The 16,342-nt window shown below is 41.4% G+C and overlaps 1 protein-coding gene across 3 annotated transcripts in view; it reads left to right on the top strand.

Moving 5' to 3' along the window:
- ENOX1 (ecto-NOX disulfide-thiol exchanger 1) overlaps nt 1-16,342 on the top strand; it is a 371,002-nt gene that overhangs the window by 105,533 nt on the left and 249,127 nt on the right. For all 3 annotated transcript variants that reach the window (XM_086741768.1, XM_086741750.1, XM_086741760.1), the window contains exon 3: nt 6,528-6,605. The gene's annotated coding sequence lies outside the window, so the exon portion shown is untranslated. The remainder of the gene's footprint in view (nt 1-6,527; nt 6,606-16,342) is intronic.

The following is a 16,342-nucleotide window of genomic DNA, read 5'->3' as shown; positions in this document are numbered from 1 at the left end:
TTTTGTGGGAAAGGGAGCCTAGATGAGATTATCTAGCACCCTGTCCAGTTGCATCTTGAAAACCTCCAGTGTTGGGAACTCTACTATGTCACTTGGGAGGTTGTTGCAGTGGTTGATTGTTCTCACTGTGAAAAATTTATTTCTTATATTGAAATGAAACCTCTCCTGGTACAAGTTTTCCCATTGCTCTTTGTCTTTTCCATGTAGCTCCTTGTGAAGAGAGAGCCTCCATTTTCTTTATAGCTGCCCTTTAAGTACTGGAATACTGTGATGAGGACCCCCCTGAGCCTTCTCTTCCCCAGGGTGAAGAGAGGCAATGGCTGAATGAAATTCCCTTCCAGAATTTTGTAAACAGTGGCACTGAAGGAGATGGGAGGAGAGCAAGACAGCTTGCAGGAAGGCAAAGGACAGAAAACACATTCTATTTTTTGAGAACTTGGAGAGGAACTGGGTACAGAATACCACTGCTGACCTGCAGTTTGTCTAGGACACAGCTCATAAACCAAGGATGTGGAGCACTGGCTGACTCCTGTCCCCCTACATGGGGGCAGTAAGCAGGATCCTGAACCAGGGGCTCACAGCGACAGGGCTGCCTGACTGACTTTACCCCCCTGCCTTCAGTCTCTGGGAACACCCAGGCTGCTGGCGGCACTGCTGGAGGAGGCTGGCAAGTTATTGCATGAGCCTTTGTTAAAGGCTGTTAGCACTGTGTGCTGTGACATGTACGTGGTATTTATTATTTTTTTTTCCCTGGGTTGCATGTTAGCCTCTTGGATGGATGTGAGCCAGTTTCCAAATCCTGCCCTTCCTCTTTCCCTCCCGCTTGTTCGAAATCCAGCTGCATTCAGCAAGTATGAAAGTGCTGACCTACACAGCCCATGACAGCCAGCTGCAGTACCCCAGCCCCTTTCTTTCCTGTTTCCCTCGCTCATTTTTCAATTGAAGCAGTTCCGCTTTCTCTGATGCTCAAAATGGGAACTGTGCTCCTTAGCGCAGAAACTTTCCGCCCCTGCCATCAGTCACGCAAGGAGTTCATGTGCCAGCTGCACCAGGTTAGGAAAAGAATGACTTGTACCATAAACATGTGCCACGAGAGCAGCTAATAATTCAGTTTTCAAGTCTCTTAACATGTTTTGCTCAAACAAGGAACTAATTCAGTTCACCATTTCAAGTTTGTTACAAGCAGGAATCTCAGTAAGGCACTGTTCAGCAATATAAATTCTAGGAAGTCTTTATTTGTAAGTATAAATCTTACTGCGGCATCTTCTGATCAGTAAGATGGGTCTTTTGCTGTCTGGTCGGATGTCCTGCCTGTCACAGCTGCCTAGGGAATGGCAAACAAAAGCATTAGACTGCCCATGTGAATATTCACCTCCCTCCTCAGTACAATTGTCCCCAAATTGCTGTTCATTGATACCTTCGCCTTGTGGTCCCCTTCCCACACCATGTCCCTGGACTGAAGAGTCACTGTGCAACAATCTGTATTTTCCTTTCGTTTTGGCTATCATACCGAAAAGGTTCAGACCCTTCAGGACACCACTGTTTACTGTTTCCCAGAGTCTGACAAAGCTGAGTGTGAACAAGTTGCAACTTGGGAGCCTCTAGAAATAGAGGGAGACGTGAAACTTTTTTTCTTTGGGAATTTGTTCCAGAAAAGTAAATAGGACAGTAAGGGGGGAATGCATTCCCTTCATTGTCACGATAGTGGTGAATACAGATATACTGGGACCAAGAGTCTGGAAACAAAGGGATGTGCTATGATGAAGTGTAACCTTGCTGTGTGATTTAAAGGTAGATAGCAAAGAGCTATCTACAAGTAAGCAACTCTCTGCAGCATCTCCGTCAAGCCTAAGGGAACAGCAGTCCAGGGTGTCGAGTCTCTCTACATGCTCTAAGCCAAGTGTCGGCTTGTCAGGAATTGCAGGGGTGGAAATGAGAGGCTGCCAAGCTGGTCACACCGATTGACGCAATTTTTGCAATGAGTCAAGAGTTAAACCTTGTCACCAAGAGTTAAACCTTGTCAACCTGTGTCAAACAACAACTCTTTTGTAGTTCATGTGTTTTTTATCCATTTAAGCTGTTAAAAAATAAGTCTTATTTGGAAGTGAGTCTTAATTTTGAAGGCTTTTAAATTTCTTTGCTTACTGTTTTTGCACTATAAAAAGGCATGATCTGCTGCTTTTGAAATGTACTGTAAGTTGTAAGACTTGCATAACAGATGCTACGTTAAGATAATCAACCTCTTCAGACCAGTAGGTCATGGCACTGAAACTGGCTGTTCATGAAAGCATAAGTTCCTTGGCTTTAGAAACCCATGAAAGCATGCAAATCGCTCAAAACAATCCCACAGAAAAATAATCTCCCCTTCCCCACTGCTACCCTGCTGTGGGAAAGGCCTTTCGCTACCCCTGATTTCCCCCCAGAGTGAAATCACATCCACCATTCAATACAAAATTAATAAAGGTATATAGAGCATGTTGAGCAAACACTGACATATCCCCAACGGTGAGTTTACATCCCCCCCATTCTGTTTAAAATTAATAAAGGAAGACAGAGCACACAAAACCGACACGGGAGAGTATAAAACCTCACACGCAGAGCCCCGCCAAGGCTTGGCACTGAGAGGCAGCTGCTGTGCTGGAGTAAGCAGCTCTAAGCATTAGGCAAAGCACGTGTTGGAAACACTGGTTCCCTTTCTCAGCCAGGTTCAGGAGGGCTCCCTGGCAGCATGCCCAGTGGATTTGTCACTTGGGAGTGAGCATCGCCTGGGTTATTCGTTGCGTTCACCACGTTCCTGTGCCATTACCGTCTTCCTGCAGGTGATGCACAGGATAAAAGATGATCTTACAATTGGAGGCTTGCTCGGCTGCATCCTGCCTTCTGCTTGCCTTCTGCCCTTCCCTCTCTCAAAGGCACACTCCGCTGTCGTCGACGTGCGGTTATGGGACTATAAAAATGTTCTGTGATCTGAATAGCCAGTCAAAGGCTTCATCGATGGACCAGGGACTGCTGGAGCAAGGGAATGCAGATGCTGTGAATGTCCCTGACATTAGTCCCCTTCAGCAAATTGCCCTATTTCAGTACAGAAAATAAGTGAGAGTCCCCCAATATTGCCTTAGGTAAATCTACCTGAATGGTTACCCGACTCTCAGGTACCTCTTTATGAACTGGGAGGCCTGGCATGGAGATCAAATACCAGGAAGATGGGTTCTAGCAGCTGTTCTACAGCAATTAGGCATAATCTTTTATACTCAAAGCGATCAATATCTCTTCTTGGCCAGCACATATTATGTCTGTACCCTTCAGAGCCACGCAGACCTCCTCCACAAGTCCCAGCCATTGATCTGGCTGCAGAAACTTCCCACAACCGATCGGGAGCAGTTGGAAACTGTCAGTTTTTGAAATGGTTATGGCTGCACATTTCTGAAGAGATAAGAGTTGTCTTGTATTGCATGCTGGCTTGAGGTTAAGCTCTTCTTTATCGCTCTGATGTTCTGCAGACACCGCCAGTTACCCCCAGGTTTGCGGCGCCAGCTTTTCCCACCAGTTAATGTGTATTTTATGAGCCCAGAGATGATGCTGCAGAGAGTGGAGCTGTGCCAAGGAGAGTTGTTTCTGCTTGTCTTCATTGTTGGCTTTTTTTTTCTGTATTTGCGACAGCTGAAGGGGGGAATGCTGTAGCTGTGGCAAGAAAAAGCAACCCAGACTGCTGTGTAGTGTGATGGCTGGTGTGCAAATTTGCAGCTGCCTGGGAGCAATGTGTCAACCGAGTGTCTTAGGCTCCTCATGTACAAACTCTTCACATTACTTCTGAGAGAAGCTGCCCCAGTCCGTGGTGATCTGTTAGAGGTCTGCAAATAGTACTGGCTGCCCCGAAAGTGGCATCTGTTTAGAGACTGGCTTGGAAAATCTCTGGAGATTTTTCAAGTTTGGTCCCCCAGGTGGGATCAAATCAGTCACTAGCCATCTCCTTGTGCCCTGTGGGACAGACCCACAGTGTGCTTCGTCTGGCAGCACCTCAAAGAGCCATGGGTACATAGCCAAGGTGCCAAGCCACATATTTCAGAAACACATTTCTTAAAGAATGCCTTATAGCTAACTTAAAGGTGAACTGTTCATTTGGATGAAGCAACTATGTGTTAGGTAGGACGAAGCTGTTGCAACAAAGCATCTTCCTTCCAAGAAAATCCCTTCCTGTAGGCGAGTCTTTAGTCATCTGTGTAGCCTTCGCATCCTCTCCTCCCTGGGGAGTCTTCTCTGTGACCTTTGCTATTCTACCGAGGCATCTCATCAATTATTATTCTTTTAAATGGCACTTAGGCTGTCATAGTGGCTGCTAGCCTTGAAGATTTGCAGTCTACTCTGTAATTTTGAGAGGGAGAAAAAACATGGTTAAGTGACAGAAGAAATATTGTACTTCACGACAAAACTACTTTTGTGTTTCATTTTCCGCTCAAGTCATTCATATCCCTGTCACTAACCTCATTCAGGTCAAGGGCTTGAGGCAGAGAATGGGCATAATATTTTTGGTCAGACTGATGCATCTGAATATTACAAACATCTGTAATTTTGGAATTGAAATGAGCACTATGTTAAATCCTCAGGCAAATAATATTAAGGCATAATAGATTACTGAAATGTGCGTTTCTTTTGGCAATTCAGACCAAGACTCTTTTGGCAGGTTATTCCAGACATTAATGAACCTGCTCACACAAAGAGAGCTGCTCCTTATGGCTGCAGATTGGATCCCGAATTCTGCAAACTTCTTGGGAAGTTCTGCGGGCCAAGTAGTTGAAATAATAAAGAAAAAATTAATCAGGCACACATTAAATGTGAAGCATGGAAGAAAACATCTGCAGCACTCAGTGGACGTCTGGGTAACATACTTGCAGTGCTTTTTTTGCCAGCTTACATCTGGAGTGGTTCATCAGAAGAGAACAGATGCTAGTGTGAAATAGGTCATCATAGCAGCAGGGCACCAGAACAGAGACATTTCTTTTTTTTTCTTGCAGTAACAGCTATTCCTTTTTATTCACACCAATTGTGAAAATGTTAGCCAAGTCTGAAATGTGAATGCGTGTATTGTGACAGGCCAATACTCTTAAAGGGCATCAAGGTAGCTTTGGAGAAGCAGTCCAGTCCTTTTGCAGTACACACTGAGTATCCTTTAAGAGACATAGTGATTAATTTTTTTTTGTTAAGATTATGATTTTTTTCCCCCCCTTGCTTTATTTTTGTATTTTAGTAGAGATGTTACTGAATGCCTTCCTGGTGGCAAATGCCCAGAAGCGGAGATGCTAATTCAAGGGAGTTTCATCAGTCATTTCAAAGGAGAGGTCACACAGATAAGAAAAATGAACAGTACGCAGTATGTGAAGCAGTGACATTCAATGAGTCCTTGTCAGTAGCAGCCATTAGCATGCAAGCCTGCTGTTATGTTTCAGTGCTTTATGTGCTTTTCTTGACCAGGCAGGGAGCCTTCGGAGCACTGTAGCAGTTAATACCATACAAGTTATTGTTTCTTTCTTGAATGCATTATATTTTTAGTACCATTTAGATGCTTCTCTGTCCCCTTGTGCATCTAAAATTTTAAAGAGAATCAAAGAATGCATAATTTATATCTGTCCCAGAGGTAATGGAGTGACTCGATGATATCTGTGAAGGAGATGATTTTAAATTTCATATCTTATGCAAGAGGTGATTTTTGTACAAAAATGGGAAAAATTGGCCTCGGGGATACCCAGATAATTATCCCTGCAACAACGCGTGTGGATTCCAGATTGATTATAGCAGAAAGCTTTAGTGTATTGTGTGTCATCATCCCTTGTGTATCATGGTTGTCATAATTGAAAACATAGCAGCTGATAGATCACAGGGAATATAACTTGTATTTTGACTTGGAATAGCACATGCAGGAGGTGTGAAAAGACAGGTTTGCTTTGATTCTTTTGAAGAATTCATGCAAAACGTGAGGCATTTGTTTACTGCTGAAACGCTTTCCTTCAGTTAAAGGAAAAAAACAATTGTTTACTGATGTTGGGCAGAACCCATCAGTACATGCTTTATCACACAGCATACTTCCACTAGACTATTTCTGGTTTCATTTACCAAAAAGCCTAGAAGTGCCATGGCTAGAAATAAATGTCTGCTTCTTTGATATGCTATATGTTTGAAAGTGCACTTTAAGGTCTGTATTACAGACAGTTCAAAGGGAATATAAATTGGTATACTATTCTCTCTTTTTCTTTTCTTTCCAATCCAGTCCCACATATTCATTGCATTTTTATCAAGACTGTTTTTAATAACGTCTTTAAAAGCAACTTACCATTTTGTATTTTATTTAACTTGGACTTTGTTATATTTAAATAATTGTTATGATCTTGCTGCTTCCATAGTTTAAAATGTTTAACATCTCTAAACCAATTCTACACTGACTTTTAGTATTGAGTATCCAAGGAGACAGCTGATCTTATTTGCCTTTCCCTTGGAAACTCGCTTGTTTTAACTATTCTTTCCACTTCTTGCAGGGTTGGCTATGAGAATTTGTAACCTTCCTTTGGAAATATCGTGATGGGGCCGCTGAGAAGTTACCTTGCTTCCTACAGGTCTGTAAACTCTATTGCATTCTTACTATTTCAGCATGTAGAGTCTTGTGCTGGTTTGTTATCTTTTTTTATCTCGAATGCATGCAGACTGAATTAGAATCCGATTTTATTCTGGAGCAAGTGTAAAAAATTATTTTTGTTTCTTGCAAAATGTTTGGGACAACTCTGTTCTGTTACTGTTGTATAAATGTAGAGTAACTCATTCATCTTCCCTTTGAAGTGAGTTATTGCAGTTTATAGAGTTGAATTGCAGAAAGGAATTGGGCCTGTAAGTCATTTTCACCTCACCACTATGTCTTTCAGTATGTGTTGAAACTGCATTACCCTAAAAGGCCCTGGGATCGATTGCTCTCACCCAGGTTGCTAATATGTGAGCGACTGTCCCACAGCTCTAGCTGTGGATATTTCAAGAAGCACAGTTAGCAAAGGGTCAGCAGAATTACTGGGGCTTTCGGGTCAGGAGGAGCTCAGGTTCATGGAAAGTTTAAGAAAATAATAAAATAAAAAAATAAGTTGATATTTAAGAGACTGTAAAAAGAGCAGAATAATAATGGCTTGACTCCTGTAGTGTCAGCATGGCAGGGAGCAGTGAGGAGCCTGTAGCTAATGCTATGTCCTTGTCAGCTGGAACGATGGTGTTATAAGCACTATGGCCCGCGATCGCAGTGATTTAAAGGGTAGCAAACACTCCCCTGCATTTCAATATGTTTTCCTATGCAGCTATATAACAGAGACAAATTTGATTTCTTACTGCTTTCAAAGGCAGTACTGAACAGCATTTTTATAGGAATTTTGTTGGAGAAACCAATGGGAATCAACTTTTCCATCTAGATGGTCATACCCTGCTATTGGAACACACTCAGAGTCTGTGGGAGTTGTATCTAGCCCTAAATAATAATTTTCAAAAATGTTCGTGTTTGGAATATGCTCTATTTCATTCACTTGGTTTACCTGAGAGCACTTTGGGTATTATTGCTTTCCTTGTTGCCTGTGTAGTCACTTACTATGCCATTAGTCTGTATGAATTCTATTGAAAAAACCCTTAAAAAAACCCAAACCCAGTTGGATTTATGGGATGAGTGATATCCAAAACATCTTCTAATTTGTTCTTGGAAGTTACTATGATTTGGTAATATCTTCTAAACCCACCCCAGCTCCAAAATGCTTTAGAAGCTATTTGAACCTAGAAGTAAACCTCACACATGGCTGCAGCTTCCCTAACGAGCAAAAGCCCTAGATCAGACTGGTTGAGATACTGCAGATACAGATCTGATCGTGATGCCTCGGGCCTGTGTTGAGTGAAAGCTCCGTGTTCAAAAATAAGTAGCTTTTTACAGTAATTGCACAACTGTTGAATGATCTGTGTCATGCTAAAGCTTTATGACTGCACTGTTTCTTTCTTTAATGATGACATCCCTTAGGGTAAGATTTGTGTTTTTCTTTGGCAGGGGGGAGAAAGAAGTACAAACGCTGAAAGACATTTAGAATAAAGGGAGAAAACTTGTTGCACGTGTTGACGTTTGGGTTGTAAATCCTTTACTAGCAGCAGCAGTAAGATTTATAAAATCTTCCTTTCCAGTTCTGTCTATGAGCATTGTTTGAATCACAGCTCACCAAAGACTTCCAGGAGCTTCTTCTAAATTAGTCAAAGCAAAGTGTGATTGGGCCTGTGTCCTAAGGAATTTGATACGAATGCAGTCAACAGCTGCTATGCAGAGAAAGCTGAGGCAAGTCATTTGCCTAAAACATATTTTAAAAGTTTCCTTGTTCACAAGTCTGATCCCTGAAGAATAATGGCTTTGTGATAAACATACAAATTAACATTGTGTTGCTTAAAAAGAGGATAAATATTATATTAATTTGAAATACGTACGTATTAGATATATGTATACTAAGTGGCATAAAGTATTTTGGGTATTGCTGTGCTGCACCTTCATTATAATGCAGAAGAAAAACCAGTTGAATTAAAAAGCAAGGCATTTCTACTGAAAAGCAGATAGAAGGTGTAATTTCCCCTGGGAAAGTATTGCCCCAAGGTGTTAGAAAAAGGTATTGCATTGAACCTTTGCAAGAAATTGATATTTACATCAGTAAGAACGCTATCACAGATATACTTTTTCATATTACACAATTATAAAGCAATTACATTGCAGTTGCCTGACTGAAGGCTGAACTCACCGATCCTCGGCCTGGGATTTGGGTGAAGCTTCTTCTGCAGCTATGTAGGTAGCTCTTGCACCACTTTTCTGTAGTATCTGGTGTTGACATTGAAGAAAAACAGGATACTAATCTAGCCAAATAATTTGTTTAGTCCAGGTCAACTTTTTCCATTTATCCCATGTCTTTCACTGCAAATTTCATGGTTTGTTTTTTTTTTCCTCATAAGTATTTTTTCCTCTTGCACAGTTCTTACTCTCTTAATCTCCCTTTTATTTCCTACCTACAAACCCTTGCCCATTCTCCAGAGAAGGCTCCTTTTCCCTGACATCTCTTTTACTTGTCCTTGCCTTGTTGGAGTTTTATTCCTTTATTGCTGGAGTTTCTTAAATTTTTCTGTTGGGGTCACTAAATCATGCATCTATTCAAATGCCTCTGGAGGTCTCCTCAAACCTTTACCCTTGGCACCCCTGTGGTGAAACAAGTGTCTTGGGTTTAGGGGGAGCAGAGAAAAACAAAGGCAGTGAAAAGAGTGCACAGAACTGAAAGATAATGAGCTGCTGCATGGAGTGGGAAGCCCCCATCTCTCAGGACTGGGCTTCTCTGCCCCATCCACCTGTTTCAGCCTTCTGGGCACGCGGTCGGCTGGAGCTGGCTCCTAGTTGGGTTTTGGTGGAGGGAGTTGTCTTGCTGCTGCTTCAGTAATGAAAACACAACCGGCAAAATAGCAATCTGTCAAAAGTCATGGGAGGGAGGGAGAGGGAGAGCACTTTTCTGCATGAGCATGTAAGCATGGCAACCATACGTTTGATCTCCGTACCAGTGCTGTAGGTGGACCTGGAGAGCCCTGCGGCCACTGTATTATACATGTCTGCCCTAAAGCCATGCTGCCAGAGAGGCCAAACCCTCGATGCCACTGGGCTTTGCTCATGGCTCAGCTCTGCCATCAGGGGCTGCGAGGGTGATGACATGGCTACTCTCACACGATGCGTGGAGGTCTGCAAAGAGGAAGCAGAAGGAGCTGATGCACAAACCATAACCATGGAGGCAAACAGGAGCATGTTGTCTTTGCACAACTTATGTGCAAATTACCTGGCTACAAAAAGGCAGAAAGGAAAGAGGATGTTACTGCCTGGAAGTGTGCCATGTGTGCATTTGATGCATGTATTTGAATTATTGAACAGATGGAAGCCAAATAGCGTGTTACTGGAGAAAATCTATAAGCTAGATGCTCTAAGGAAATGTGGCAGAATGAAATGGGAGGGCGGGGGAAGTAAATCTCACAAAGCTGCCATGGAGGGACAATTGCATTTTATTAGAACAGAAATTAAAACAAGACGGTGAGTTTGTAAAGGTTGTTGTGTCCAAATCATGGGGTGTATGTGCAAGCTGTTATAAACACATATATATATATATATATATTTATTTTTAATAATGATTCAGAGGGTCTGTGACCATCCAACTCTCTTCTTTTATTGCCCACAGCAAGACAAGGGGCAGGTGATTATTAGAAAAAAATAAAATGATAATTTGCTTACCTGAATAAGAGCTGTGGCCAGAGTAAGAGTTCTGCAAGAGGCTGAAATTAATATGGATGCAGGGAAAACAAATCAACCAACCCAGACAGGAGGTGGGCCTTCTATTGGCTTTTATATTTGAGTTGTTCCCAATGAATTCCTAGGAATGGTGGCAAGTGCTTCCTCTGCTGGAGAACCAGCCCAGAAGCATCCTTAAATACCTCCCTGTAGTTTAATCATAGCTACTTCCCAGAAGAATGGGAAAACAGTTGACAGACTCTAGCAAACTACACAAAGTGTCCATAGACTTGGATCAGGAGCAGGGTTCTTTACCATTCTCACTCCAGTGTCCATCATCTTCTGGCTCAAAGTGGCAATTAGATGATGGTCTTTGCTGATCTTAATTCCTGGGGCATTACAGAAGAAGGAGATCTTTAGTGTCAACAGTGAAGAACACTTTAAGGACATCAAAGATCATTTGGCTCATTTGTCTGGGTTACTAACAAGAACAAAGATGTCTAAATAATCTGTGGGAGATGTTTATCTAATCTTCCAGTGAAGAAGATTTCAGTGCTGCCCTGTGTAGTTTCTTCCAGAGCTACACAGCCCTTAGAGGTTTTTCTGAAATCCAAGTTGTGCTTTATTTACTCCACAGGAAGCCATTTAGTGTCTTATTTATAGTGAAGAGAGAGAGCTGTTGAACATAACTTTCTTTGTGGTAATCCATCAAATATTGCAAGGAAAAATGACTTTATATTGTAGGTGATTTCATTTGTTTTATCTATTTTTCAGAATAATCATTTGCAGATCCTTTAGGTCCCATTCCAACCACCCTTTTCTTTTCGTCTTACTTCCATGTATTTATAACTTCCTGACTCAAGTGCCAGCGTTAAGAAGCTGAATATAGTCAATATGACTTTCAGACATACAAATTATGTAAAATAAGCCCAGAATTTAGAAGCTTGATAATTAATTATGGAGGTACAGCCTCAACTAAAATAACTCCAATCCCTATCTTACCTCAGTATTGTCTAGGTGGAATCACTGCTAGTGTCTTCTCTCTCTTCTATCCTTTAAACTCTTCTCAGTATGATACTAGGTAATGAATGACGTTGTTGGAGAGACAATAAATGTGCAACTGATAGCTCTCAGCATATGGATAATGGCACATCTTGCACCTTTTCATTGCCCACATTCTGGCTGCACAGAGATACCTGAACAATAGATGAGGTGAAATGGTGGCTGTAGCACATTTCGAAAACAATAATTGTTATTCAGGTCCCTTTAAAAGAAAGACAGCAAAGAACTGCTAAGTTTTCTATCACTGAGGCCTTCAGAAGAATCAATCATATATCATGAATAATAATAATAGAAGAGGGAGGACAGCTGCTCAACTGAACACCATCAGTATTGACATGTTCCAGGAAGAGTAATCAGTAATCCCCTTGACCAAAGCAGGTGTCACAACAAGATAAAAGTCATAAGCTGCAGCTCCAATGAGAGTCTGTTGCCATAGAGGGAAATATATGAATTGATTTCACTTCTGAAAGGCAGTTAAAATGTCTTCTCCAGTTGAGAGACAGAGAAATCCACTGTCACTGCTACTGTCCAAGTCTCCAGAAACAGCAGTGAAACTTGCAGATCTTGTTACTTAAGAAAATAAGGAGTGTTTGGATGGACAAATGCCAGCCAAAATGAACAGTTACAAAAAATCTTTTTTTTTTCTCACTAAAACCCAGCACAATGTGGCAGATGTATGTCCTTTCTCTCCTGTTTTTTAGCTAAAATATGTGGAAAGGCTACCAGTTCAAATAGTAAACATTAAAGGAATTTTTGGGGATTTGTGTATGTAAGAGAAGAGTGGTGGTGAGTTTGATCCTACAATGAATATATTTGTAATGCTATCACCATTAGAAGCTGCCTGTGATGATTATTCAGCTCCTTGTTGCCAGCCTTTGGCATCACCTTAATTCAGGAGCAACCTTTGTTCATCTTCAGAACACAAAACCCAACAAATTTCAATCAATATCATAAATGATAGTAAGGCTTTGAATTTGATAAATTTTCAGCTTTCTTTCTAGACTGAAGTGTAGCATACATAACACTTTGGGGTTAAGAGTCCTAAGATATACTGCTCCAGGTGGACTCAGATTTCTAGGATAAATTATCATGTCAGAAAAGGGACAATGTGTAAAAAACCTGATTATTAGATGCCACAAGTGAAAAACAAAAAGCAAAACTTAATGGAGTCCATATCAACATTAATATGAGTTGGTTGACTCCATAGAAGAAATGATCCGAAAATGTCTGTAGGCAACTATTCAGGAAATAATGTGTTTCTACTTATTGTCATCGATCCCATATTTGGGGAAAAAAAAAAAAAAGAAAAAAGACTACTGAATATTGTGTTCAAGAGGCTTTATACGAATCAGAGGAAAGCATGACCAGGCAGTTTGCTCAAACAGCAAAAATGAAAGTCAAAAGATGAAAGAATATCTTGGGTCAAGCCAGTCTTTAACTTCGAGCTTTCAGAACACTATTAAAAATTAACTAAGGAAAAGGTAATCCATACTATTGCCCAAAATATCATAGAACAACAACAAAAAAATTTCTCCTGCTAACTGCTGCAGGTTTTTTCCTAGAATCATAGAAAATTAGCAGGTAGCTTGAGGGCCCTGCAGATGCATCAGCTGTGCTCACACTCTTCCCATTAGAGCTGTGGCTGACCTGTTCCACTGATGGAGATTCTCTGGGCAATTCATTGCAAGGTCTAATTTTCCTTACCATTAGAAAATATTTTTTTTTCCATTGTTAACCTGCAAGTTACTTCTGTCCTACCTGCAATGAACAAGAATGGGTTACTGCCTTTTTCCTTGAAACAATCTTTAATATTTTCAGGATCTTTTGTCATGTTTCCCCCAAGTCTTGTCTTCTTTACATTAAACAACAATTTATTCCTCAAGTTTTTTGTAATGTTTTGTACTCATTGTCAGTTGGTCACATCCACTTAAAAATGTATGATCCAATACTGGACCTAAGGTTATGATTGAATCATAGAATTACAGAATAGTTTGGGTTGGAAGGGACCTTTAAAGGCCATTTAGTCCATCCCTCCCTGCAATGAGCAGGGACATCTCCAACTAGATCAGGTTGCTAAGGGCCCAGTCCAACCTGACCTTGGAGTCTATCCAGAGCAATAAAGGAGAATTCCCTGATCTGCCTGGCAGATAACATTCTTCTTGATATTTCCAAATTGTCATTCATACGTATGTGACAGTGACTCCTTTTAAGCTTGTGATCCTCTGAATAACCTCAGATCCTCTATTTGGTTATATCCTGTTGAGTGTTTACGGAGTTGACTGTTTCTGACCTCACCTCTCATGGATAATTGCCTGTGGCTCTAAGATTCCCTCAGTGAGTTACCTACATACATTCATAAGGCCCAGCCAATTTGAAATTTTTTAACTTATCTCAGTTCTCTCTAACCTACTTTTTCCTACTATGACCTGAATTTCTAGTCCTTTGTCTTCAGTGTTAACTGTTGTAGCTTTCTAATCACAGCTGGTCCTTCTAAAAGCTTTTCCTCCTGTTGAGTAACAAACCAACTCTTTCTTCTCACTGTTGCTAGTAGTGATATTCTTACTATTGTCCTTAGTTATTTTTCTAGGAAGATTTTCTACTTTTATATCCCCCTACACTATGTTCCATAGTGTAGGGGAAGGGCTTTGAAAGACAGCATACAATTTTAATAGCATGGGATTCCACAGAGGCACTAGATTTGCAAGAGCAATTGAAGACAGTTATGGCAGTGCTTGACAGGTAACACATAGATGTCACTATTCCACAGTCTCAGTGGAAACTTGGCTTGATCTAATTAATAACAAGGAACCAGCAGCAAAGAGAATAAAGAAAAATGTTTCAGAGGGACCAAGGATCTTGAAAGGAAAGGTCATATGTTAAATCCAGGAGAGGGCTGAGTCTGAAATACGCCATCTTGTTCACAAAATTGACTGACATCGTGTGGTTTGCTGAGAGGAGACTTAATTTCTTCATAATGCTGTTCTTTTAGTGTTTGAAGGCCACCCATTCATTTATGTAGATAATCACAGTGTTCTGTGTTTCTTTCACTCCATGAAAACATCCCAAGTGTCTTTATATTTTATTCTGCTCTCTTCACACAGACTTTTTACTGTTTTGAAGTGTCAAAGAAACAAGGGAAGAAGGGAAAGGAGATGATTACAGAGTTACAGTTTAAAGACACAGCATCTTCTGCAACGAAGTCAAATATTCTTTCTTTTTTGTTGCTTTTTTTTTTGGGGGGTGTGTGTGTGTGTGAGCTCTTCAGTAATCTCTCCAAAATCCTGGCCAAAGCACTCCAGACCACTTGCTGTCAGGTTCTCATGTCAGTCACACGTGAGTGAAATCAATCAAATGCACTATCTGGTCCCAATGAAGTGTAGTTATACAGAGAGAACTGATTGTCCTCTTGTTCTGGGGCATGGAGCATTCCGAGCCTCTGATCTTTCTATAATCGCTCCAGGAGCATACCCTTTTAATGCTAGAGACCTTTGCCTCCGGATTTGATAATGGTCAGTCCCTCAATCCTTCCTCTGTTAATGTACCTTTGATTTTTCCACCTCTCTACCTCCTCCTGTAGGTTCAAGTGAGTTGAGATTTGTGTTGGGAAGTTTCTCTCTGTCAAGAGCTGTACAGTCAGCAGGCAGCTTGCAGTGCCATAAGACAGGCTTTCAGAAAAAAAGTCAGTGTTTGATAGCCAAATGTAACACTATTTTAAGGTCTTGAAATTATAATATAATAAGTTATAATAAAAGCAAGTCTATGTGGGTGTCCTTTGTGGCAGCATTTTGTTTGCTTCTATGAAGACCTTTCACTACATGTGCTGACCATTCGTCGGGCTGCTGACAGTCTCACCACTGAATGCCTGAGGTGCCTAAAACTGTGGAGCCTAGATCAAACTTAGACTCTGCTCTGCAGTCCCAGGTCCTCCAGGCATATACTCAGGCTCCAGGCTTTTTACCTGGCTCTTCTGGTAGAGAACTGTAACTCAACACCTTATGGCCTTGAGTCCAGAGTCCATTCCTCACTCCCCTAGTTCTCCTTCTGTACTCTCTTCTGCAAAATTTCCCCCAAAGTTTGAAATGGTTGGTTTATACTTGCGTTTACTATGATTCACCTGCTCAGTGAGAGTCCACAGACGTACAGATAAGGGTTTACATCTATGTGGGTCTATATTAGTAGATAGGAGTCCCCTCTGCCCATTTTCCAAACCAACCAGAAGCTGTGTAGCACAGTTAGCACAATGCTGAGTACAAGCTAATAAATTGTCATGATTGGCAGTGTTTATTAGCTCTGACTCAGTGCTGTGAACTTGGCCTCAGCACTGCTAGTAGGTTTGTGTGGCTTCCAGTTGCCTCCGACCCTGAGCAGAACAATCCTGAATTTGCTCAGTGTGGGCCAAGAAGGCTGGTGTCAACACCCAGACCATGCAGGCACATGCTGTGGTAGGCTTTGCCCAAAGGATCCCTGAGAACAAATTGCTCTGTGAGCAGTAGAGAAACCTCTCTTAATGGATAAATGTCCTCTGCCCGCCAAAGCTCCCACTTTGGTTTCCTGGCTCCCGCTCATCTCCTCACAGTCAAGGGCAGCCCGTGCCGTGGAGGGCCATCCATGCCAGCTAGCAGGTCTACCCACACCTGCCCATTGGCTTTTCCCAGCCAGAATTACTCTGGCTGCTCTGCCTGCTTTCCTCTCCATAGGCAGCAATTTTTGCGCTGCTTCGCCATCCGGCTGCTGGTTTTCATTAAACAACTAGTAATGAAATTACCTCTTGTGACTTCTCTCCAACTTTTACAATGGTTTCGAAGTAGGTTTGAATTTGCTACTGCCCCAGCTCTGCCAATAAAGGTGTAATAGATGGACAGGCAGAGGTTCAGTTAAAAATAACCCGAGAGAATGAAAATCATACCTGCTCTTTGCTCTTAGGCTACATCTTTATATTATTTTGATACTATATTATACAGATCTCATCTTGGAGCATACTGC

The sequence above is a fragment of the Chlamydotis macqueenii genome, chromosome 1 (genome assembly GCF_036417535.1).
Source record: "Chlamydotis macqueenii isolate bChlMac1 chromosome 1, bChlMac1.mat, whole genome shotgun sequence".
Taxonomy (NCBI): domain Eukaryota; kingdom Metazoa; phylum Chordata; class Aves; order Otidiformes; family Otididae; genus Chlamydotis; species Chlamydotis macqueenii.
The sequence above is the reverse complement of the archived record's forward strand: the minus strand, read 5'-3'. Positions and strand labels throughout refer to the sequence as shown.